This window comes from Lolium rigidum, chromosome 5, assembly GCF_022539505.1.
Source record: "Lolium rigidum isolate FL_2022 chromosome 5, APGP_CSIRO_Lrig_0.1, whole genome shotgun sequence".
NCBI classification, from domain to species: domain Eukaryota; kingdom Viridiplantae; phylum Streptophyta; class Magnoliopsida; order Poales; family Poaceae; genus Lolium; species Lolium rigidum.
In genome coordinates, this window is record NC_061512.1 from 29,268,174 (window position 1) to 29,295,083 (window position 26,910).

Genomic DNA, 26,910 nt, shown 5'->3' on the forward strand with positions numbered 1-26,910 from the left:
AACCAGAATGGCCAAGTCTTGATGACATTATATCTAGTGTGATTGAAGAAGAGACACGCTTGGCTCAACGCAAGGAGGAAAATCTAAACTACAAAGAAGAAAGAGCGGCCCTGTCAATGCGAGTCACGGCGTGGTCCAAGGTCCTTCAACAAGATTGACAAGAGCAGATTGTTCTGTGATCATTGCAGGAAAAATGGACACACAAAAGAAATGTGTTTTGAGCTGCATGGTTATCCATCTTGGTGGGACAAGGGAAAGCCACGGACAGGGGGAGTTCAGATAGAAAACAAGAAGCAAGCCAGTCATATTGCATCTCTACAGCAGCGACCCGTGGTAGATGTTCGAGCTCTTGAGGAGTTCAGTTCCAGGCTTCGCCTCTCAGAAGGATCTTCTTCCTCCCAGGGTTCCTCTAAACCAGATTCTTGCCTCGCCGCCACCTCTCATCAAGGTATGACATGTCCTCAGATTTACACTTCCACACATCTCCGAAACCCATGGATTATCGACACCGGAGCTACAAATCATATGACAGGAGCCTCCAACTTATTCACATCCTACACACCGTGCTCGGGTATGGACAAAGTGCGTGTTGCCGATGGATCGATGGCACCTATTGTAGGGCGCGGATCCATCAAGTGCACCAAGAATTTGTCCTTATCACCAGTGTTGCATGTTCCTAAGTTCCCAGTTAATCTCTTATCAGTTAGCTCTATGAACAAGTCCCTCAATTGTGGAAGTTGGTTTGATCCTACTCGTTGTGTGTTTCAGGATCTAGGAACAGGGAGACTGTTGGGGACTGGGACCGAGCATGAGGGGCTCTACTATCTTGACGAAGGAAGTGATGAAGTGGCGTTTGCATCCTGTTTGTCTCCAAGTCAAGAAATATTGTTGCATCATCGCAGGCTTGGACACCTCTCTTTTGCTGTTATGTCCCGCATATATCCTACTCTTTTTAAATCATGTACTAGAGAGTCCTTCGTTTGTGATGCATGTGAACTAGGTAAACATACTAGGGGCTCTTATCCTAGTAGGGGTTTAAGAAGTAAACAACCTTTTGATGTCATTCACTCAGATGTCTGGGGACCCTGTGAGGTCCACTCAATCTCTGGACATCGATGGTTTGTAACTTTCATTGACTACTTTAGCCGATATACTTGGCTGTATCTTTTGAAGCGAAAGAGTGATGTTCTATCCGTCTTTAAAGATTTGTGTGCTCTCATAAAAAATCAACATGGAACAACTATTAAAGTTCTACGTTCAGATAATGGCACTGAATATGTCAATCAGGAGTTCGAAAATTTTCTTTCTGAGAGTGGTATTGAACATCAGACTACTTGTGTTAATACCCCAGAACAAAATGGTGTCGCAGAGCGCAAAAATAGACATCTTCGTGAAGTTGCACGCTCACTTATGTTTACTATGAATGTTCCAAAATTTCTTTGGGGAGAGGCTATTAAAACTGCAGCATATCTGATAAATCGTATGCCTCTTCGCTCACTAGGTTATAAAACTCCCGCTGAATGTCTTTTGAATTCAAATGAATTTGTTGTTCCTCCAAAGATTTTTGGATGTGTTTGTTTCGTACATGATTATCGTAATTCCGTTGGGAAACTGGATCCACGTGCTTTAAAGTGTGTTTTTATGGGCTATTCTCCTTCTAAGAAAGGCTACAAATGTTGGTGTCCTTCTGAACATCGTTTTTTTGTGAGTATGGATGTGACATTTCGTGAACATGAACCTTTTTATGAGTCAATTAATGATACTGGTATTGCTTTATTACCACCTGAAGTGGAACAAGAGGGGGAGAGTGGAACTCGAGGTTCTTTGAGTAGCCCTGTTCTTGCTCCCACTCCAGGTGGTACTCTAACTTGTGATCGCATTTCAAGCCAGGGGGAGCCAAATGGCAATGCTGACAATAATTCCTGTCATGGAAACATAGAGGATGCAACAGCAAATTCACCACTTCCACATCAAGGAGCAGAGCCTCCATTGCATGAGGATCCAGGTACTGATAGTAATTCTCTTAATCCTACAAATCCTAGTAGCACTATGGGGCAGGGTCATAATCTACTTCCATTTGTTAACCCACAAGATAGCTTGCCTATTGCCTTACGGAAACAAACCAGAACACGTAGTGCCCCAGGATACCTCAAAGATTTTGTTACACAAAAACATGACATAGAAAATTATATGTCCTATAAATACTGTAGTCCTGTCTTCCAAAACTTTATTGCCTCGTTAGACTCTGGTTCCATACCATCCCACTGGAAACAAGCCATAGAGGACCCAAAGTGGAGGGAAGCAATGCTGGATGAGATGAGAGCTTTGGAAAAAAATCAGACTTGGGAGCTCGTGGATCTACCACAAAGTAAGCAAACTGTAGGATGCAAATGGGTCTTTACCATTAAATATAACCTTGAGGGTAAGGTTGAGAGATATAAGGCTAGACTTGTAGCAAAAGGTTACACACAAACTTATGGGATTGATTACGAGGAGACGTTTGCTCCTGTAGCAAAGATGAATTCAATAAGGACACTCATTTCTTGTCTTGTAAATCTTGATCTGGAATATTTATCAGATGGATGTTAAAAATGCTTTCCTTCATGGTGATCTCCACGAGGAAGTGTATATGGACATTCCACCTGGTTTTGAACCAAAGCAAAATTCTGGGAAGGTGTTACGACTATGTCGATCATTATATGGTCTAAAACAGTCACCAAGGGCGTGGTTTGATCGTTTTAGACAAGCCATGCTGAAAAGAGGCTACAAGCAGAGCAATGCTGACCATACATTATTCTACAAACATGTTGATGATAAAGTTGCTGTGTTAATAGTGTATGTTGATGATATTGTGATAACATGCAATGACCTCGAGGAAATCAATGAGCTGAAGCATCATTTAGCACAAGAATTTGAAGTGAAGGACCTTGGTCAGCTGCGTTATTTTCTCGGCATAGAGGTCTCAAGGGGCTCAAAAGGTATCTTTTTATCACAACGAAAGTATACATTGGACCTACTCAAAGAAACAGGTATGCTTGGGGTTCGTCCTGCGGCAACTCCTATAGAACAGAATCACCGCTTAAGCTATGATGCTGGCATACCTGTTGATCGGGAGCGCTATCAGAGACTAGTTGGAAGGCTAATATACCTCTCTCATACTCGTCCTGACATAGCATTTGCTGTGAGTGTCGTTAGTCAATTTATGCATGAACCAAAGACATCTCACATGAATGCTGCGAATAGAATTTTAAGGTACCTCAAAGGGTGCCCCGGGAAGGGCCTGTTATACACTAAGCAAGGGAACTTATTAGTTGAATGCTATACGGATGCTGATTGGGCTGGATCCCTAGATGATCGCCGTTCCACCTCAGGCTATTGTGCATTTGTTGGGGGAACCTCGTGTCATGGAGAAGTAAAAAACAGTCTGTGGTAGCGAGATCAACAGCGGAGGCAGAATTTCGGTCTATGGCTCATGGGATATGTGAGCTATTGTGGCTGCAAATTCTTCTAGTAGAGCTAAGGCTTTATAAGCATGGTCCATTAATGCTCTACTGTGACAATAAAGCTGCCATTGACATTGCAAACAATCCAATCCAACATGATAGAACCAAACATATTGAGATAGATCGCCATTTCATCAAAGAGAAACTTGACAGGGGGATTGTTTGCTTACCTTATGTAACCTCAGCAAGTCAGATAGCTGACATTCTTACTAAAGGTTTACCTGAAAAAAATTTCTCTGTATTTTGTAGCAAGATGGGTCTATTTGATATATTTGACCCATCTTGAGGGGAGTGTTGGAGTAAGTAGTAAAATATATAGAGCTGTAGGGTCTAAAGTGTAAAAGGGGTAGTCCATATAGAATAGCTTAGAAGGATCGAGAGGATAGAGGAGAAACAGAGAACTCTCCCGTCCTCAATTCTGTAAGCCTAGCTAGTACAGACTACAGATCCAAAAATCAAGAATCTGAATATTTTCCTTCGTGTGTTTCTTCATATGTATCTGAGCAGGCCAGTGAAAATGAGCCAAAGGCAGCAACCGCGGGTAATTAAACGATGGAAATGGGAATCACGCACTAGTAGAAAAAGAGGCTTCCGTTCACCCCTATTAGTCCCGGAAATATTTGAACCGCGACTAAAGGGGGCTTTAGTCGCGGTTCGGGAGGCGACCCGCGACTAATGCTCCATCCGTGACGAAAGGGTACCCCTTTAGTCGCGGTTGGTAACACCAACCGGGACTAACGGGCTATGGAGGGATGCGGCCGGTGGAAAAACCTTTAGTCGCGGTTGGGGACACCAACCGCGACTAAAGGTACTCTTAGTCGCGGTTGGTGTCCCCAACCGCGACTAAAGGTTTTTCCGAGTTTTTTTACTCCCACGCACCCTGCACACCCCCACCGTGGATCGCCTTTTTTTGGTTTGTAAAATACAAAAGAAAATGGTAGAAAATTCAAAAAAAAAATTGTTTTCAGATTCTTGTATGTTATGCAACCTACTATTCGGAGAAATTAAGAAATTCGAATTTCCACTTTTTTGCAAAAAAAGTTTAAAAAATGGTAAAACCGCAATAACTTTTGCATACGACGTCGGAAAAAAACGTATAATATATCAAAAAAATCCTGGGAAAAACGTATAATATATCAAAAAAATCCTGGGAAAAAGTTTACCCGGTTAGCCAATTTTTAGATTCTCAAAATTCCAAATGGAAATACAAAAGCAGGAAGATTTTAGTTTTTTCTGTAAATTATGGATTTTATATTTTTTTAATTTTTTAAAACCTAAAATTAATAATTTCATTCTGCATAAAGATTACTATCAGTTTTACCCAATTTTTAGATTTTCAAATTTTTAGATTTTAGGTTTGGCAAAAAAAATATTTAATTAATTAATAAAATTAAAAATAATACAAATTAAAAAGTTAATGTTTATTTATTTATTCAATATTATTATTACATCATTACTTTTGTTTATTAAAAGAATTATTTGAAATTCAAACAATAAAGAAATGTGACATCGATCAACATGTTAATAGGATTGATATGATACTACTATCACATACATGCGCGCGAAGCACTTGGATGCGGAATGGAATGGAACTTGGAAGTTAAGCGTGCTAGAGGTGGAGTAGTGGGAGGATGGGTGACCGAGCGGGAAGTTTGACCACGAGTAAGTAATTTGACTAGAGATAAGTGTAGTTAGAGATAGAGACTAAGCTATGCAAATAACTGAAATGAGAGAAATTCTGAAAAAAAAAAAAGGAAAAAAAAAACGGAGTGAAAAAAAATTAGAAATCCAAATGAATTTAAAAAATTTAACGAAATAGCCTTTAGTCCCGGTTGGGGACACCAACCGCGACTAAAGGTCCTTCGCCCGAGCGCACGGTAGCCGCCCACGTGGACGGGCCTTTAGTCGCGGTTCGTAAGCAACCGCGACTAAAGAGGGGCCTTTAGTCGCGCTTAATTAGTCGCGGTTGCGCAACCGCGACTAATGGCAGTTGCGAACCGCGACTAAAGGCCATTTTTCTACCAGTGACGAGCCAAGAGGCGCAAGCTCGCGCCAGGCGACCGCGGCCCTCGCCGCCGGCGCTGCCGTGCGCGGTTCATCTGCAGGTCACCGCGTTCTCGGTCGGCATCGACGCCATCAGCTGCCGCCGCGACGGCACCGTCAATCGTTGCCTCTACTCCGTCGCCGACCGCCTCCTCCGAGTGCGCGCGGATAACCGCCCGGACTCCTCCGGCGTCGGCTCGGCAGATTTCACGGTGGACGCCTCACGCGGCCTCTGGGCGCGAGTCTTCTCGCCACGGGCCGCATCTTCTCCCCGGCCGCCCCTCCCGCTCGTCGTCTACTTCCACGGCGGGGGCTTCTGATAGAATTTGCCCAAGGATCAACACACACATATGCTCATGGTAGAAGAAAAACACGCAGAGTTTTGTGGCACCGCACACTTGTGCCCTTTTCTCTTGTTCAACTTAGGAAACTCAACACATTACATGGGCTTAAATAGCCAACTCACACTCACGGCCAAGCCACACACACACCGGCTTGATCCGTATTTCACTCACACACGCACGCACATTGCATGCAACAACTTGATCCTATTTTTACTCCACTAGCTAGCTATCCAGCTCCGCAGTGTATGGGCATGCAGCTAGCTGACTCAACATGATTAGCTTTGTATTGTGCACGTGAACACAACTATACGTGCACACACTACCGCAGCTCTGACTACATGTATGACTGACGAAATTAAAACATAATAAACTATTAACTATCAAGATTAGTTCCAACAGCTTCGCGGTGTTCTCCGCGGCCCAATGCTACTTCGACCGTCTTTGCCGCCGAATCTGATGTGGCATCGGCGCCGTCGTGGTCTCCGTCGAGTACCGCCTCGCTCCCGAGTACCCTTACCCGGCCGCCTACGACGACGCCACGGACACGCTCCTTTTCATCGACGCCAACGCCGTCCCGGGCCTTGGCGACGGCGTCTCCTTGGACCTCTCCAGCTGCTTCCTCGCCGGGGAGAGCGCTGGTGGCAACATAATCCACCACGTGGCCAACCGCTGGGCTGCAGCCACGCACCAGCGCACCTCCGGCTGCGTGCGCGTCGCCGGCCTCCTGTCCGTGCAGCCCTTCTTCGGCGGCGAGGAGCGGACCGAGTCGGAGCTGCGGCTGGACGGCGTGGCGCCGATCGTGAACCTTCTGCGGTCGGACTTTGGATGGAAGGCATTCCTCCCGGCGGGCGCCACCCGCGACCACTCTAAGGCTGGACACGAGCTGGCTCGGTCCAGGCTCGGGCAGAGCCACACTTTGGCTCGCTCAATTTCAGCTCGGCTCGGTCTGGCTCGTTTTGCTGTCGAGCTGGAAAAATGGGCTCGGCTCGGGCTTGTCGCTGGCTCGGGCTAACTCGGGCTGGCTCGCGAGCCAGACGGCTAACAGTCACTGACACTGGGACCCACCTCATCTTCTTGTCAAAGGTTCGGTCTGCAGCTCATGGAACGCAGGAGTACGCCCAAAATTCTCCTACGTTACTTCACGGCAACCATGGCAAAGCTTGTGTGCGCCTCCCACGACTGAATTAGCATGCTGCTTCATAGCACTTGGGGCTGCGCGCCGCCGCTCGCCGGAAAAGAAAGACGGATCGAGCAAGGCGCCAGCCACCGCCTGCCGCCGTCGTCTCACGAGTACCACCCCTGCAGCCGCGAGCACCGCGCTGGCCCTGCCTCCGCACACTTTCGCGGTTGCCGCCTCAGCCCGTACGGGACGTGCCGCTGCCCCTCGACCACCCGGCGGCGCTACAGAGAAGAACGAGCAGATAGATCGAGCGATTGCTGAGGAGCGGAGTGTGACCTAGTCGCTTGCTCGATCTCCTCACAGGCCTGAAATCAGCCCACATCTCTCCCTTCAGTTAATTCGCAAAAAAAATATCTCGAGCTTTCGGGCTGGACCACTCAAACCAGGCCAGATCACGTCCCTCTGTTAATTCGAAAAAAAAGTCACGAGCTAACGGGCTGGCTCGAGCCGAGCCGGACGAGCTTTTAGCCCGCTGCGGTCCAGAAAATTAGGCTCGACTCGGGCTGCGTCTTACGCGGGCCGAGCTCAACTCGGGCCGAGCCGAGAAAAGCTCGGGCCGAGCCAAAAACTCGTCCCGTACGTCCAGCCTTAACCACTCGGCGGCGCACGTGACCGAGGAGAACGCCGAGCTGGCGGAGGCGTTCCCCCCCGGCGTTGGTGGTGGTCGGCGGGTTCGACCCGCTGCAAAACTGGCAGCGGCGGTACGCTGACGTGCTGCGGTGGAAGGGGAAGCAGGTGCAGGTGGTGGAAATTTTGACAGATCAGACCACCTGAGACCACCTGCCTCAAGTGAAATGCCAGAAAAGACCACATCTGAGTGCAAATATCAAAACTAACTACCGTGGTGGCACGTTGGCCAAGCGACATGTCGCACATGCCGCCGTAGCCGGTGGTGGCAGGGCTTGCCGCCGTGTGTGGTGGCGGCACGTTGGGCAGCTTCGTCCACGTCAAAGTGCCGCCACAGCCGGTGGCAGCAGGGCTCACCACCCGGCATTCGTCCAACGTGCCGCCACCAATCACGGCGGCAAGTCTTGCCGCCACCGGCTACAGCGGCATGTGCGACGTGTCCCTTGGTCAGCGTGCCGCCACGGTAGTTTTGACATTTGCGCTCATAGGTGGTCTGATCTGTCAAAATTTCCAGGTGGTGGAGTTCCCGGAGGGCATCCACGCCTTCTACCTCTTCCCGCAGCTCGCCGCCAGCGCCAAGATCATTGAGGACATTGGGGCGTTCGTGGAATGCAACAGTGTGTCGTGGTCGACGCCGGAATACTCCGCGTAGTGAATAGGCACCATGCTGCAACCGACGGGAACGAAGTTGATTTGAGATGGTCTGTAATTAACTTTCGAAAATGTATTTTAACCGTTACATACACTCATCCATATAAACGAATGCATCGACATTCTACCTCTATGAGCACCTTCAAAAAAACCGAGTGTAAGAATTTGGTTTGATGGGTCTTGAGATTTGACAAAGTCATCACATGCGTCCACTGAGGTGCAACCACGAGCGACCCCGCCTACTGCTGTCTAAGGTAGCGCGGTGCTGGTCAACGCTAGGCCACCGTCAGCACTCTGTGTTGACCGGGCCGGTATTTTGCTGCTGGGTCGCACCATGGTGCAGACGAGCTAGCTGCTAGGATGGCCGGCTGCTGATGAGTTGGTGACCGGGGGTTCAACTGCGACGCCCGATGGTACAACGAGGGTTGCTGCTTCCACGTCGCGGACTATGGGGGTGGTGCCTCCACCCGCACAAACCTCCCCTTTGTTCACCACGCCGCCATTCACACCTTCTTCGTCTAGGACTACTAGCGGTGGGTCTTCACCGCCAACGCATATCCCGATACCTTCTCCAGCGCGCTCGCCACGTGCCGCAACCCCGGCTCGGCGCAGCACTCGCCATACGGTGGGGGCGGATGGGTCGTCGACGACATATGATGACACTCTATCTATGATGTTGCATCGTAAAGCCGCATCCAACCTTGACTCTATAGGTACAATTAAATCGTCTCGATCCTTTTTGCCTTTTTCTACTCCTTAAATTTTAGCAAAGTTAAGTAGCGTAGGCCTTGAGTAAGTCGGATACCTCCCTGACAGATGTTGAAGAAGAGCTGCATGCCGATATTGATGGTCAGCTCCTTTCACATCTGGTAGGTGAGAGTATCTGAGGTTAATTTTGATGAGGCGAAGCATGGATCAGTCTTCGATCTAAAAGCATCTCGACACAAATCAAAATCCTCCCCCACAAAGATTTTTCTGGGTCTAAAAAATAGGACCGAACTTTTAAAATCTACAATGATTTCCACGGCATGTTTGACAATAACAGAGGTATTCGTAAAGTGCATAAACATCTTCACATTGTTGAATGTATTCGGGGTCATTCTTTAGATTTTGTTGCTATCTTCGAGACGGGTAAACGAGATTACTCACCAAGTCTCATGTCGTCGTGGTGGAACGGCAGATGCCATATGATGACTTAAATTGGGGCTGGATGTACGCTTGAGGATCCGGGTGAGGGTAAGGTTTAGAGAGAAAGGGAGACAGAACCCAAGATTGTATTGATCGCAAGAACTTGGCCGAAGGCCAGAGGTTGAAGAAGGTACGGACTAACAAACCAGAGTCTATTTCCTACAGAGTGCACTCTTTCTTCGCATATGTCTCGATCTCCCGCGCAGGGGTGCCCCTCCTCTCCTTATATAGGGGAGAGGTGGCTTACAAGGGAAGAAACCCTAATGGCATCTTTGATGACCTAAGCTACTTTATAAAGCTTCTTTGGCCCCAGTGACGACGCTTATGTCTTTAATCAGGGGCTGATGACCTCGTCCGGCTTCTTTTACGTTATCCTCGGCTTTGGCTTCAGGGCTTCGATTAAAGCTGAAGTGCTTCGCTCATCTTGTCCTTTAGTCCTTGAGGGAATCTTTGACCAGGGTGCCCACATGCTACAGTTGAGCCTATGTCGGATCTCCGGTATCTTTGCCTGTGAGTTCCGGCCTCTTTGCCTTCGTATCTCTATCTCCTCCGCTTCCCGTACTCTGGTATACCCTTCTTGGGATACCGGATTGTACCAGCTTAGCGTTATTAAGCTTAACTCTTAGGATCCGGATTAATCTTTAATCCAGTACACAAATGGTTAAACATGGCATATTTGCCATAGTCTTGGCCTGTCGGGGGTCATCCCCCGACATTAGTCCCCGAAGCTGGTGTGGTACGGCTGATTCATCCGACGGACCACGCTAGTTTCCTATTCCGAACGTACCAGACTAATCATTCCGGTTTCCATTTACACTTAACCGATTTCATACCGGTTTTATACCGATAAACCGGATTCTTCCAAACCCTTCCGGTTTCTTTCCGACGGTTTCTTTGTCATTAAGTTCTCCTCGGTGAAGTCGAGAATATCTCCATGACTGTGCCTGCCGCGATGACATGCGCACTGTAACTGACACCCCAGTGTCAGGGTGTCAAATCCCTCGTCTCCCGCGCGTATTAAATGCGCCGCATCTGATCCATGTGGCCCTCGGTGTGGTGGCTCCAGAACCGCGTGTAAGGCGGCGCCACGTGGCGGCCCATCTGCCGAAGGGACATGGGCCGGGCGGTTTCCGGCCCATCACGCCCTGTGCCTATATAAGGGGCGACGGTTCATCGTCGTTCCCCCACGCCTCCATTCTCGCCATCTCCAACCTCAAAGCTCTCTGCATCCCGGACTTCTGCGCCACCTCTCATCGCCGAAGCCGTTTCCTCCGGCGAACCTTTGCGGGGACTGCACTGCTCATCTCAGGCTCTCGCCGTTTCTTCCTTTCTCCATCCCATCTCACTGACGCACGCTGCCCCTGAGCTCCCGCGCCGTCGCTCGTCGCCAAAGCAACTTCCTCCGGCGAACTTCTGCAGCGCTGCCGCCGGGAACCTCCGCCGCCCGTTTAAGGTCAGTGCGGCTAGATCCGCACCCTTTTCCTTTCTCTGTGTTCTTCGTGTTCATCATAGGCGCGGTAGGTTTATTCACCCCTTTTTCTTTCTTTTTCTCTTGTGTCTAGATCTTCGCAAATTGAGTAGAGGTTCAAAATCTTGTTGTTAGGTAGCTCCGGTACCTTTGCTCAATGGCATCAGAAGGATCCGGATTAGATCTTTCCGGTAGCTCGCGGGTTAGCGAGGAGCCCGAGGTCTCTTTGGGTGAAGAAGACGCCGTGGATCAAGAATCCGTGGCGTTGGAAGAAGAAATTGACCAGATGATGGAAGAAGCCGGCGGACCGGATCAAGACGCTAGGCCAAATCTTGCGGATTATACGCGCGGCTCCCAGAGGGGCTCCGACGTGAGTCAAGCGGAGATCGACTGGCTATACCGGTCCCGGAGGATACCGGAAGAGGTGTTCTGCCGGATCCCCGGCAACGAGCACGAGCCCGCGCCCCATCCGGGCGAAGTTGTGGTCTTTACCGCTCATTTTGAGCGTGGCTTAGGCCTTTCGGCGTCGGATTTCTTCCGGCGCTTCCGCGATTTCTACCGGCTTCAGCCCCATCATCTCCCCGCCAATGCTATTTTCTACCTTTCTTCCTTCGTTTCTTTCATGGAAGGATTCATTGGCCTCTGGCCCACAACCGAAACCTTCGCCCATTTCTACAATCTCCGGATCAACTCTGTAACATCCCAAATTTTAAAACAAAGAGAAAATGAAATTTCCTTTTTTCCAAAAAATGAGAACCAACAAAAACTTTTCTTACATAGGGTGCTATGTATAGTGCTCATACCTAATCCTTGTGCTTTTGCCATGATTGTGTGTTCATTGCATTACACACATTTCCAAAACCCTAAACCCTAACCTTCTCAAGACAAAGTGGATCAATTTTGAGAAACCAAAATAAAAAGACATATGTGGGCATATAGCCCTAATATGTAAATCTTGAACCCTACCATTTCTTACTTTGCTAAATGGTGGTGAACCATTGTAAACCCCACTTGAACCCTAAACCTCACCCCTCTTATCACCATCCATTGAAAAACAAAATAAAAAGAAATGATCTTAAATAAGAAAAAGGCCTATGTAAGCCTATGGCTATTTTTGGCAAACAATAACTTTTGCCATGGCTACCTTATGTAGATATTTTGAAATACCTCAACACATCTAACCTAGTACTTACCAACAAATCTAAGTGAGAAACAAAAATAAAAGAAAACATATGCATAGAGGCATATGTGGCACTTAGCCATAATACCAAATCTTGACCTAGGCACCTACACTTTCCCCAAATGGTTTGAACCCTTTACCCAACTCAATCTAACCCTAAATAGATCCTCACCCATGCCAAAGAGAAGCAAAGAAAAAGAAAAGAATAAAAGTTAGAAAATCACAAAACCCTCACATATGGTTTATGCCATCTTTACAAATCTTTGACCTAGACCAATTTGGCTTTCACCATTAGTTGTATTATGTTACCAAACACTTATTCACACTTTTGGAAGCAAAGAAACTCAAATCAAATCAAATTTGAACTCAAATTGTGATCACATATGATATTGGTCAAATCTGCCAATTTCGAGTCCGGTCACTACTTTGAGCCCCTGTATCTCAAGATTTTCAAACCAAACAATTCCAATTCTTTGCACCTCATCCAAGTACACATCAAGGTGAACAACTTTTGTAAAGACCACCATATCAAATTCATCTTGGATCAAAAACTATGCTCATGCAAAGTTGAGACTTTTTAACAAATTCAACAATCTCACACTTTGCAAATTTTGCATTTCTTCTGTTTTTTTAAAATTCCACCACCACCTTTGAGTGCCTCTGGTCTATTGCAACTCATCCAAACAACTCAATTTCAAATTTTGGAACCACATTGCATTAACCAAATTTGGCAAGAATTTGAAATTTGCAACTAGGCATCAATCTCAAACACTATTCTAAATAGTGTTTGGCCCAACCTTTAACACCACTTGGTCCTCTACTGCCCCTGGTCCCCTCTCACCCAACCCATGCTATTAAAACCCTAGAGGAAGGCCAAACCTAGCCATGGCAAGGCCATGCCGGCCATGTCCTCCCTGGACATGCCAACCCTAGACCCTCCCCTCTCTAGCCTTGGACACCTTGTCCCTCTGCTCCCCCTAGCTTCCCTCAACACGCCTGTGCCCGCCATTGCTGGAGAGGAGGTCCCCAGTGCTGGCACGTGTCGTGCCCAGAACTACCCAGGCCATGCCGATCACGGCGTGGGCACGCACCAGAGCGCGCCACGGCCACCTGTCGCCCCGACGAACGATGCCTCCCCCGGACCCCATTCCTGCACGCTGGGCTTCGCCACCGCACCCGCAGTCCGCCAGACACGCGCCCGTGCCCTCGCGCAGGCTGTCGCCGTCGACAACCTCACCACTTCTCCGCCGCCGTGCCTCACGGCATTGCACGCGCAAGCACGAACCCGACCGTCCCCTACCTCGCCAGCACGCGCTCTAGCACCACCTGGATGTCGCCTACCTAGCGCCACCCTCGCCTACCCCTCTAGCTCACCGGAAGCGCCGCGCCATGGTCAACCTCGCCAGCACTCCACGGCCACCCCTCGCATCTATAAAAGGAGCAAGCCCCGACCCTCTCTCAGCACACCAGTCGCCTCCCCTCCTTCCTCTCGCTCGCCAATACCCCTTCCCCTCCTCGATTTGGCCCTCCATCGCCGGAATTGCGCCGGAGTTCGCCGCGCCAGTACCTCAGCAACGCCAACGATTGGCGCCATCCCCGGAGCTCCCACGACCACCGTTGAGCTCGCCGTCGTCTACAACGCCGCCCTGCATCAACGCCGCCGCTCGCCGGAGTCCCTGCTCGCCGTCGACCCCCTAGCCTCGCCGTGCCCGTAAGCCCTTCTCGTCGGAGGAGACGACGATCGTGCGCAGCACGATCGCGTTTTAATCCAACGGCCCGCCTCCTCCCGTACCGCTTTGGGTTTTAAATCTCACTGACGCCTGGGTCCCACCGTCAGACGGCCCGCTGAGCGCAGAGCGAAGCTGGGCCGGCCCGTTAAGCTTTTCCCGCGTGGCCTGTTAATTCAAAATTTGGTTTAAATCAAATCTGTTAAAATGCAAACTGGTGTCCAATTCAAATTCAAATGGTTTCAACTCTGCTGCACCAAATTTAACAAACTTTATATTGTTGGAAAGCTTATGAAAGGCTTGATCCAACCACACTGGTCTCACATTGAAATTCTGTGTAGAATAAAGCTGACAAAAATAACAAGTCAGAGACTTTTGCACATTCAAATAATTATTAAAAATCAACCAAAGGTGATATTAAGTTGATTTCAACTCTCATAGCTCAGTTTTCACTTACACTAATTGTTTCTGCAAAAATATGGTGTGGTTACCTTGAGTGATCATGGCCTAAAGTAAATAAAGGACTATATGGCTAGTTAGTCAAGTGATATTGTCCAAAACTATTATGAAAATCATATGAAGGGTTTTGCTTCATTTAAATCTTGTCCCAAGTACTTTCATATGAAGTTGTGACCCTGGTCTAAATGCTCTCACATGAAAATTCTTGGTGATATTAAATCATAATTAGTATTGTTAAATAGTATGAGGTACTCTACCTCATTTAAATTATTTTCCCAAAGGATGATGATGAATGGTTGACTTAGGTCAACATGATTTCATGCATGATTGTTGAGGAAATTATATCTTAAGAAGATTCAATGAGGGGAAATTATTTCCTCAAAGAACTAAATGGAAACTATCATTTACATATATAATGAGAGGAAATTATTTCTCTAACACTAAATACGAAAACCCTAGATTTATTTTAGGTAGCAATGTTAAGTGATGATGTTAGATCTTTTGGAGAGAGCCATTAAGGCTAATTAAGGCTACTTAAGTATTGTTTGGTGATTGTATCCTCGTATTCGTGTATAGACGCTAGTACCGGAGAATACCAGGAAGAGGAAGGATCTACCCCGAAGAAGAAGAGGACTTTGCTCATCTCAACCATCAAGGCAAGCTAACACCAATGCAAGCTCTATTGTTGCAAGCTAATATTCTTGCAAAGTGCAAAGCTCTACCCGAGCAAGGCACACTTACCTATTACTTTATGCTCAGGATGAATCCCAAGTTTTACCTTTCCAAGCTTTTACCTTGAGTATTCAAGCTTCCTTTTATAGTTAACTTTGGTCTAAGTATGGAGTAGTACAAGAGCATCAAACTTAGCCTAGATAGCTAAAAATAAATTAGCACCCCTCATGATTAGTGCTAGTGCTAAATACTAAAACTTGACTACTCTAGATAGGAACATGTGACTTGTTTTGAATTTGAAACCTTGGAATGATGAGTCATTCCATTGAATGATTTTTGAAGGTGAATATGACTTGGAGAAGATGGTGATTTTTGATTAAAACTGATATTGGTTTGGATGCGATACCTTTCCAATTCTTGAGTACCCCACAATACCTGATTATGGGTAGGGCTTAACTGGAAGTTTATACATTTTAGTATGGGTTCCCTCTGAACACACATCATAGGGGTTATGCCGAGGCTGCCTCCGTTGTTGAGAAATGATGTGAATTGAGGTGAATTGTACGGCCAAGCCCTGTGCAGTTCCCAGGTTGACAGTTGGTCTTCACTGGGAGGCCAAGCTCATGGGAGAGGTGCCTATACTAGGGTTTGTAAATGAAAGGTTATGGTTGATGATCCGCGTACTGTGTTACGATGATTCGGGGTTATCCCGACGGATGAAATAAAATGTTGTGGCACAAGTGTGCAACCTCTGCAGAGTGTAAACCTATTCGAATAGCCGTGTCCACGGTTACGGACGGTTGGAAATGCCATACGATTTCCGTGTCAGATTCTTGAAAAGGTTGGTGAAGTGAATGGTGAATGGTGACTTGTTTTTGAATCACAACTGAGTTGTGGGAATGACACTAATGTTCCCACTTAAGTTAGTTAGCACATTAAAGAGTCTTTTATCAAATACTTGTGAACTAAAATTGGCTTTATGCAAAATAAATTAGAGCTTAGCACCCCCTTACTAGAATTGATAGCTTTTACATTAGTATTAGTTTGCGAGTACTTTAAAGTACTCACGGCTGTGTCCCTGGCTATTCAAATGGCCAGACTATGAAGAGGAGCAGAACTATCAAGATGACGGCAACCAAGATGTCTACGACAACTAGGGAATCTTCTGACGTCAGACGTTGGCCTGTGGACTAGAGAGTCCCTTCTATTTACGCTTCCGCTATGAACTTTGTGTTTGTTGATCAATAGATCAACTATTTGTGTAATATGGATCATGTGATCTGAATTTATAAGACGACTATGCTATGTAATGAATGATGACTTATGATATTCAACTGTTATGTCTCGCAACAACAATATTCCTGGGATTGCGATGTATGGCATAACAGGCATCTGGACTTAAAAATCCGGGTGTTGACAAGTTGGTATCAGAGCCATTGTTTGACCTTAGGAGACCCTAGTTAGAATGGACGTCTGTAAAACTTAGTTTCAAAACCAAAGAAGTGAATATTTGTGAAAAACTTATTCTCACTCTTATCCTTGAGATCTTTTTCAAAATGGGAAATTCGTGCTCTACTTTTTCTTTGTAGAACTACCTAAAACTTGGCACACTTGACTACTTCTTTAACTTACTCATCCTAATTGCTGACAGATGGAGTACAAATGTGAGTCCTATCAGCTTGGCCACGGAAGAGACCTAATGTTTGAGAAGGATTTGAAGCAACTAGTTGAATATCTAGGACGCCCGTATCCCGAGTTCTTTGGAGTGCCACTCAATAAACAGTCGGGAGGACAACCTCAGTGGGTAGTTACTGCAGATCTGAGAGGAAAGCTAGGAGCCCCAATTTGGGAAACCATCTGGTTTTCAGTTAGGGGAAATACTTGGAAGGAAGGAATAGCCAAAGCCATGCAGGAAGCACTTGCCCGTCTGTGTGGGCAGAATGTGAACAAGCTCAAGAACACCCGTTTCATCTACTACCCAAGACATGATCCCATGGGAAGACCAATAACCATGCCACCGCACCCAGAGATGAACCACTATGTGACACATCTGGATTTCATGTTGTACAAGACCCGCAAGGAGTTGGACAACGCTCTCACATTTCGCCAAGTACATTACCCGTGAAGACGAAGAATCCACCCTGAAGAGTAGTATCACTAAAGCACTTGAGTAGGTGTGAGTTTGTATCAGGATCCCCTTGTATCGTAGAACGAATGAATGGTTCTTAAAACCCCCTGTGTGTTTGTTTGTAATGTGTGATGCTTGGTATGAATGAAAAAGTGTTGTTGGTTTTTACCCCCTCAACACTACTCAAGTTTTCAAGTTTTGAACTTTTTGAACTTTAAACCAAACAAACCATAGAATTTCCCTCTTATCCTATCATCCACCTCAATGTTCAGATGGCCCCTCCAACTCGCAACAACAGCCAAGATGCCATGATGCAACTACTGCAGACCTTGATGGCCGACCGAGAAGTAGAAAGAGCTGAAAGACAAGCCAATATTGCTGCACTACAACAGCTAGCTCAGAACAATCAAGGCCATGGAAACCACGACCATCCCGGATCAAAGCTGAAGATTTTTCAGAATACAAACCCTCCGATGTTTAGCAAGACTGAAGAGCCACTGGACGCAGATGACTGGCTCCAGACAATGGAGAACAACCTAGAAGTTGTGGGAGTAGAAGCCGCAGAGAAAGTACTGTTCGCCACCCACTACCTGTCAGGACCTGCACGAGCCTGGTGGACCAGCGCCCGCGCAATGAATGCGGGACAGATGATGACCTGGGAGGACTTCAAGCTCAAGTTTAGCAAATACCATGTGCCCCAAGGATTGATCAAGAAAATGAGAGACGAGTTCCGTGAACTCAAGCAAGGCAGAATGTCCGTGGTGGAATACCGCGACAGATTCCTCACTTTGTCAAGGTACGCCCCGGACGAAACCGACACCAACGAGAAGAGGAAAGAGAGATTTCTGAATGGACTGCATGACTAAATGCAAACTGTGTTAGTGAACATTCCGTTCGCTGACTTGGAAGCTCTGGTGGACTCAGCCATCCAGATGGAAGGCAAGTTGAACCAAGCCAACGAGAACCGCAAACGCCGGATGATGAACCAGCATGGGTCCAGCAATACCCAGAAGTACCGCAACAACTCAACTGGAGGGTTCACCCCAAGAAACAACAGGCCACCTGCTCAGAATTTCTGCCCAAACTACACCAACAACCACGGAGGACCCCCGAAGCCCGGAGGCAACAACAACCCCAACAGCAACAACAACAATGGGAACAACAACAACAACAACACCAACACTGGTCCGAGGACTGGAAGCAACGCCATCCCCGTCACCCCCAAGGACAAGTCGACCATAACTTGTTACGAGTGTGGAATTGTGGGACACTACTCCAATGAGTGCCCCAAAAGGTTAGCCAAGATTGCCGCCAATACCGCTGCACCTGCTCAGAACCAGCGCCGCTTTGCCGCAAGAAGGAACCAGAACAACAACAACGGCCGCCTCTACAACATGACTGCAACTGAAGCTCAGGAAGCATCGCAGGCCATGCCAAGTATGTTTTCCTGTTAAATCATATCACCCAATCTCTCTTAGGAACCTAACTTTTCTTAAAATCTCGGGACGAGATTTGTTTAAGGGGGAAGGGTTTGTAACATCCCAAATTTTAAAACAAAGAGAAAATGAAATTTCCTTTTTTCCAAAAATGAGAACCAACAAAAACTTTTCTTACATAGGGTGCTATGTATAGTGCTCATACCTAATCCTTGTGCTTTTGCCATGATTGTGTGTTCATTGCATTACACACATTTCCAAAACCCTAAACCCTAACCTTCTCAAGACAAAGTGGATCAATTTTGAGAAACCAAAATAAAAAGACATATGTGGGCATATAGCCCTAATATGTAAATCTTGAACCCTACCATTTCTTACTTTGCTAAATGGTGGTGAACCATTGTAAACCCCACTGAACCCTAAACCTCACCCCTCTTATCACCATCCATTGAAAAACAAAATAAAAAGAAATGATCTTAAATAAGAAAAAGGCCTATGTAAGCCTATGGCTATTTTTGGCAAACAATAACTTTTGCCATGGCTACCTTATGTAGATGTTTTGAAAAACCTCAACACACCTAACCTAGTACTTACCAACAAATCTAAGTGAGAAACAAAAATAAAAGAAAACATATGCATAGAGGCATATGTGGCACTTAGCCATAATACCAAATCTTGACCTAGGCACCTACACTTTCCCCAAATGGTTTGAACCCTTTACCCAACTCAATCTAACCCTAAATAGATCCTCACCCATGCCAAAGAGAAGCAAAGAAAAAGAAAAGAATAAAAGTTAGAAAATCACAAAACCCTCACATATGGTTTATGCCATCTTTACAAATCTTTGACCTAGACCAATTTGGCTTTCACCATTAGTTGTATTATGTTACCAAACACTTATTCACACTTTTGGAAGCAAAGAAACTCAAATCAAATCAAATTTGAACTCAAATTGTGATCACATATGATATTGGTCAAATCTGCCAATTTCAGTCTGGTCACTACTTTGAGCCCCTGTATCTCAAGATTTTCAAACCAAACAATTCCAATTCTTTGCACCTCATCCAAGTACACATCAAGGTGAACAACTTTTGTAAAGACCACCATATCAAATTCATCTTGGATCAAAAACTATGCTCATGCAAAGTTGAGACTTTTTAACAAATTCAACAATCTCACACTTTGCAAATTTTGCATTTCTTCTATTTTTTTAAAATTCCACCACCACCTTTGAGTGCCTCTGGTCTATTGCAACTCATCCAAACAACTCAATTTCAAATTTTGGAACCACATTGCATTAACCAAATTTGGCAAGAATTTGAAATTTGCAACTAGGCATCAATCTCAAACACTATTCTAAATAGTGTTTGGCCCAACCTTTAACACCACTTGGTCCTCTACTGCCCCCTGGTCCCCTCTCACCCAACCCATGCCATTAAAACCCTAGAGGAAGGCCAAACCTAGCCATGGCAAGGCCATGCCGGCCATGTCCTCCCTGGACATGCCAACCCTAGATCCTCCCCTCTCTAGCCCTGGACACCTTGTCCCTCTGCTCCCCCTAGCTTCCCTCAACACGCCTGTGCCCGCCATTGCTGGAGAGGAGGTCCCCAGTGCTGGCACGCGTCGCGCCCAGAACTACCCAGGCCATGCCGATCACGGCGTGGGCACGCACCAGAGCGCGCCACGGCCACCTGTCGCCCCGACGAACGACGCCTCCCCCGGACCCCATTCCTGCACGCTGGGCTTCGCCACCGCACCCGCAGTCTGCCAGACACACGCCCGTGCCCTCGCGCAGGCTGTCGCCGTCGACAACCTCACCACTTCTCCGCCGCCGTGCCTCACGGCATTGCACGCACAAGCACGAACCCGACCGTCCCCTACCTCGCCAGCACGCGCTCTAGCACCACCTGGACGTCGCCTACCTGGCGCCACCCTCGCCTACCCCTCTAGCTCACCGGAAGCGCCGCGCCATGGTCGACCTTGCCAGCACTCCACGGCCACCCCTCGCATCTATAAAAGGAGCAAGCCCCGACCCTCTCTCAGCACACCAGTCACCTCCCCTCCTTCCTCTCGCTCGCCAATACCCCTTCCCCTCCTCGATTTGGCCCTCCATCGCCGGAATTGCGCCGGAGTTTGCCGCGCCAGTACCTCAGCAACGCCAACGATTGGCGCCATCCCCGGAGCTCCCACGACCACCGTTGAGCTCACCGTCGTCTGCAACGCCGCCCTGCATCAACGCCGCCGCTCGCCGGAGTCCCTGCTCGCCGTCGACCCCCTAGCCTCGCCGCGCCCGTAAGCCCTTCTTGTCGGAGGAGACGACGATCGTGCGCCGCACGATCGCGTTTTAATCCAACGGCCCGCCTCCTCCCGTACCGCTTCGGGTTTTAAATCTCACTGACGCCTGGGTCCCACTGTCAGATGGCCCGCTGAGCGCAGAGCGAAGCTGGGCCGGCCCATTTAGCTTTTCCCGCGTGGCCTGTTAATTAAAAATTGGTTTAAATCAAATCTGTTAAAATGCAAACTGGTGTCCAATTCAAATTCAAATGGTTTCAACTCTGCTGCACCAAATTTAACAAACTTTATATTGTTGGAAAGCTTATGAAAGGCTTGATCCAACCACACTGGTCTCACATTGAAATTCTGTGTAGAATAAAGCTGACAAAAATAACAAGTCAGAGACTTTTGCACATTCAAATAATTATTAAAAATCAACCAAAGGTGATATTAAGTTGATTTCAACTCTCATAGCTCACTTTTCACTTACACTAATTGTTTCTGCAAAAATATGGTGTGGTTACCTTGAGTGATCATGGACTAAAGTAAATAAAGGACTATATGGCTAGTTAGTCAAGTGATATTGTCCAAAACTATTATGAAAATCATATGAAGGGTTTTGCTTCATTTAAATCTTGTCCCAAGTACTTTCATATGAAGTTGTGACCCTGGTCTAAATGCTCTCACATGAAAATACTTGGTGATATTAAATCATAATTAGTATTGTTAAATAGTATGAGGTACTCTACCTCATTTAAATTATTTTCCCAAAGGATGATGATGAATGGTTGACTTAGGTCAACATGATTTCATGCATGATTGTTGAGGAAATTAAATCTTAAGAAGATTCAATGAGAGGAAATTATTTCCTCAAAGAACTAAATGGAAACTATCATTTACATATATAATGAGAGGAAATTATTTCTCTAACACTAAATACGAAAACCCTAGATTTATTTTAGGTAGCAATGTTAAGTGATGATGTTAGATCTTTTGGAGTGAGCCATTAAGGCTAATTAAGGCTACTTAAGTATTGTTTGGTGATTGTATCCTCGTATTCGTGTATAGACGCTAGTACCGGAGAATACCAGGAAGAGGAAGGATTCTACCCCGAAGAAGAAGAGGACTTTGATCATCTCAACCATCAAGGCAAGCTAACACCAATGCAAGCTCTATTGTTGCAAGCTAATATTCTTGCAAAGTGCAAAGCTCTACCCGAGCAAGGCACACTTACCTATTACTTTATGCTCAGGATGAATCCCAAGTTTTACCTTTCCAAGCTTTTACCTTGAGTATTCAAGCTTCCTTTTATAGTTAACTTTGGTCTAAGTATGGAGTAGTACAAGAGCATCAAACTTAGCCTAGATAGCTAAAAATAAATTAGCACCCCTCATGATTAGTGCTAGTGCTAAATACTAAAACTTGACTACTCTAGATAGGAACATGTGACTTGTTTTGAATTTGAAACCTTGGAATGATGAGTCATTCCATTGAATGATTTTTGAAGGTGAATATGACTTGGAGAAGATGGTGATTTTTGATTAAAACTGATATTGGTTTGGATGCGATACCTTTCCAATTCTTGAGTACCCCCACAATACCTGATTATGGGTAGGGCTTAACTGGAAGTTTATACATTTTAGTATGGGTTCCCTCTGAACACACATCATAGGGGTTATGCCGAGGCTGCCTCCGTTGTTGAGAAATGATGTGAATTGAGGTGAATTGTACGGCCAATCCCTGTGTAGTTCCCAGGTTGATAGTTGGTCTTCACTGGGAGGCCAAGCTCATGGGGAGAGGTGCCTATACTAGGGTTTGTAAATGAAAGGTTATGGTTGATGATCCGCGTACTGTGTTACGATGATTCGGGGTTATCCCGACGGATGAAATCAAATGTTGTGGCACAAGTGTGCAACCTCTGTAGAGTGTAAACCTATTCGAATAGCCGTGTCCACGGTTACGGACGGTTGGAAAGGCCATACAGTTTCCGGTGTCAGATTCTTGAAAAGGTTGGTGAAGTGAATGGTGAATGGTGACTTTTTTTTGAATCACAACTGAGTTGTGGGAATGACACTAATGTTCCCACTTAAGTTAGTTAGCACATTAAAGAGTCTTTTATCAAATACTTGTGAACTAAAATTGGCTTTATGCAAAATAAATTAGAGCTTAGCACCCCCTTACTAGAATTGATAGCTTTTACATTAGTATTAGTTTGCGAGTACTTTAAAGTACTCACGACTGTGTCCCTGGCTATTCAAATGGCCAGACTATGAAGAGGAGCAGAACTATCAAGATGACGGCAACCAAGATGTCTACAACAACTAGGGAATCTTCTGACGTCAGACGTTGGCCTGTGGACTAGAGAGTCCCTTCTATTTACGCTTCCGCTATGAACTTTGTGTTTGTTGATCAATAGATCAACTATTTGTGTAATATGGATCATGTGATCTGAATTTATAAGACGACTATGGTATGTAATGAATGATGACTTATGATATTCAACTGTTATGTCTCGCAACAACAATATTCCTGGGATTGCGATGTATGGCATAACAGGCATCTGGACTTAAAAATCCGGGTGTTGACAAACTCGATCCAAGACCCCCAACTTCCTCTTCCAAAACCAGTAGTGCAGTGCGGGGCGTGCATACTCACGCCCCGCCAGGGGAGCCCTTATTATAAGCTCTCCGGCTTCGAGTCCTGCCGGAAATGGCTGCAAACCTTTTTCTATGTGAGGAACTCCGGGCCGGTTGATTTTATCAATCTTCCGCCATATGTCCCTGGCGCACCCGCCAGAACCAACTGGCAGTACAACCCCAAGGATAATCACGATGAAACCAACTGGATCGTCCGGTATATCAAGAAGCTGAAGAGGGACACTGATCTCTCAGCTGACAATATAGTGCGCGCTTTTATCGCACGCCGGGTTCTCCTGTTGCAGCGCCGCGCCCACAAAATCTGCCAGATGACCGGACGGTTCGATCCCACCCGGATCACTACCTTCCGGCTCTCTAAAGCCGACGTGGTCGCCAAGGCCAAGCAAATTTGTAAGACAAAGATGCCGGTTGACTGGAAATGGGGCCTGGAGCCTCACTGCCACGTACGCCCGCCGCCGTCCAAAGTAAGATCTTGGGGACTCCGGAATAACTTTTCCGGAACAACGAATTTCATCATCTCACTTGTTTCTATCTTGTGCTGCAGAACTTTCCCCGCATCAACGCCGAGGAGCCGGAGTCTTTCACCCCCAGGCGCACCCACGAGGACGGCGAGGATCCGGCTCCCTTCCGAACCGGATCTTTGCACGAGATGGGCTCCAGCTACACCAAGCGTACCGGTAACACTTCTGCATCCCGCCCTTCAAGTGCTCGGGCCGGTGATTCCAGCAACGAGGAGGACGATTGCGTAATTATTGGGGTACTTGATCCATTTCCCTTATCTTATGCTCTCCCTGCGACGCCGGTTTCAGCTGACCGGGACCGCCAGGTGCTGGAACACGTTACTCCGCTCGAGGCCAAGGTCAGGGATCCTCCGGCCTCTCGAGTCCGGAAGGCTCCTGCCCCAGAAACCGGTTCAAGCGGTGCGCCAGCATCCAAGCGCCAAAAGATCCTAAGCTCCGGGCCTCCCCGGAAGAAGAAGAAGAATAGCATTCCCACCTCCTCCGGGTAAATTCCCTTGACGCACCTTCTCGGTTTAAATCTCCACATTTTGCACATCTTGCGGCTAACTCTTGCTTTATTTCCTTTTTCAGACCAGCACTTGAGCTCACCAGGAGCGCGCTCGGCATGAAGCCGGAAGCCCCCAAGGATACCGGCTCACGCCAAGAAACTCCTCGGAAAAGTCCGACACATTCTGGTGACGGCAAAGATCCTTCCTCCCCTCGGGGACGTACAACAAGTGCAGGGAACGCGGCCCCTGATATTGAATATCACCGCGCCGAGGATGATTTCACTTCCCCTTCGGATTTTGAAATCCCGACGACAGCAACACGGGCGCCGGTTCAGAACAAATCGGGCGGTCAGAACCTTTGGTTCCGCCCGTCCTCGCGAAAACAAGCAAAGCACCATCTGCTTTCCCCTCCAAGACTTCTTCTTCCGCACCATCGAAGCCGTCTTCTCCGGCCAAGGGCGCGGCTGCGCCGCCGGTACCTTCCAACAAGCCTCCTACTGGCCCTTCCGGCAAGAAGTTCTCCCGGAAGGTTGCTAACATTACTGCGGAGCAGCTCTCCGGCGCAGTCCAAGCTGCAGCGGCTCAGCCCACCGGCCCACAGGCCCTCACATTACATGCCGGGCGTGCTGCGCTCACCGTCAGCGAGAAGTTCTCGGCTCAAACAGGCCGGATCATCGAGCTGAACCGTGGCGCGGACAACATAGGCGCGCTTCAGAAATATGTCAACGAGTGGAACACCGCCGACATGACTGAGGCCACCCTTGGCGTGGGCAAGGATGGGAAAGTGGTGATGGACGCCCGCAGCGCCCGTTGCACGGTGCAGCACCTGACGTGGCTCAAGCGCAGCGTGCGCGAGTTCGACAATGCCTGGCACGACGTTGACAAGAACGTGCTGGTAAGATCTTGTCCCGGATTCACACTTTACTTATTCAAAACTGTTTCAACTTATATCTTGTAGATATATCCTCCTAGTCCCCGAGTTTCGGGTTAAGCACGTAGTACTTAGCGTGAAACTGCTCAAAAAACCGGCATACGTAGTCCCCGAGTTTCGGGTTAAACGTGCAGTACTTAGCACAAAACTTGCCGAAAAACCGGCATCCCTTACGGTTTCATTTAACCTCTTTCAGGGCACACTGGACTCGCGCAAGAAACTTTTTGAAAATCTGCTGTGGGAGCACCGCGACCTTACGGAGGCCTTCGCCGCCCTCCAGCTTACGCATAGCCAGTGCCAAGGTTTGTGTGAGCTAACCGGCTTCTTTTGTACCAGTTTTGCCTCTGAAGAATTTTTACTAAACTGTTTCTTTTGGGCAGCCGCGCTTCCGGAAGCTTCCCTTGATGAGCTCACCAGCCAAATTGCTGCACTCAAAGGTGAGCCGCTTCCGTCGGTTTCTTTTTTTTTCGCTGTTGTTTCATTTCACCAACTCCATATATGTCGGATTTCAGCTGAAAAGGAAGAGCTATCCCTCCAGCACCAGCAGGAGCTGCATGCCCAACGAGCGGAAACCTCCAAGATCAAGGAGCAGTTGTTCCAGGCCGGAGTGCAGCAGGCTGTAGCGCTGAAGGACGCCATTGCTGCCGGCAAAGCGGAGGTGGAGGAGGCTAAGGAGCAGTTGCGCTAGGAGCTGAAGGAAGAGAAGAAGCTGCGGCAGCTCGAGAAGGAGCGGAACAAGGAGCTTGCGGTGGTCCAGGACTCAATTGCCCAGTTCATCAAGGAGCTGGATGAGAAAGTCCGGAGTAAGTGTTTTGTCTTTGCTTATAAGCTTTCTTTTCTTGCCGGTTTATTCTTACACCATCCTCTTTTTATTTTTCTGCAGAGATCTTCCCGGACTCATAGGTACGTGCCGAAGCGGCCGTTGCCAAAGTCCGTGTCGAGGCTTCGGCTTCCGATGCCAACTCCCCCTGGACGACAGAAGATTACTTGACCGCTCTCTCCTCCCGCGTTCTGCACATGAAAATCGTTGACCGGCATCTCGCTCAGCTACCGGAGGCCGCGCTCAAAATCTTCAAGTGCCTCTGGCCTGGAGAGCCCGTTCCGGACAACGTCAGCGCCCTCGCCGACCGGTTTCTGGATACCGGCAAGAGGCCGAGCGAATGGCGGCGTTCTGCTGCACGGGCCGGAGCTGACACCGCTCTGCGGTTTGTCTGCTCGTGGTATGATTCTTTGGATCTGGATACCCTCACCACCATGTGTGGCGATGCTCCAACCAACACCGATCTAGCCAAGACTGCCGCGCGCCGCTACCGGGCTTACCGCATCGCCAGCTATGCCTCCACCAGCACTTTTATTCCTCCTCCCGCTGATGTCGAAGATGAGCTTTCTGAAGACGAAGAAGAAGCCGGAGATGGCGAAGAAGAAGAAGAGCT

The 26,910-nt window shown here is 47.5% G+C and overlaps 1 pseudogene; it reads left to right on the forward strand.

The window, feature by feature from the left end:
* Positions 1 to 1,942: 1,942 nt before the first annotated feature.
* On the forward strand, positions 1,943 to 8,349 carry LOC124655789 (annotated as a pseudogene).
* Positions 8,350 to 26,910: the final 18,561 nt, after the last annotated feature.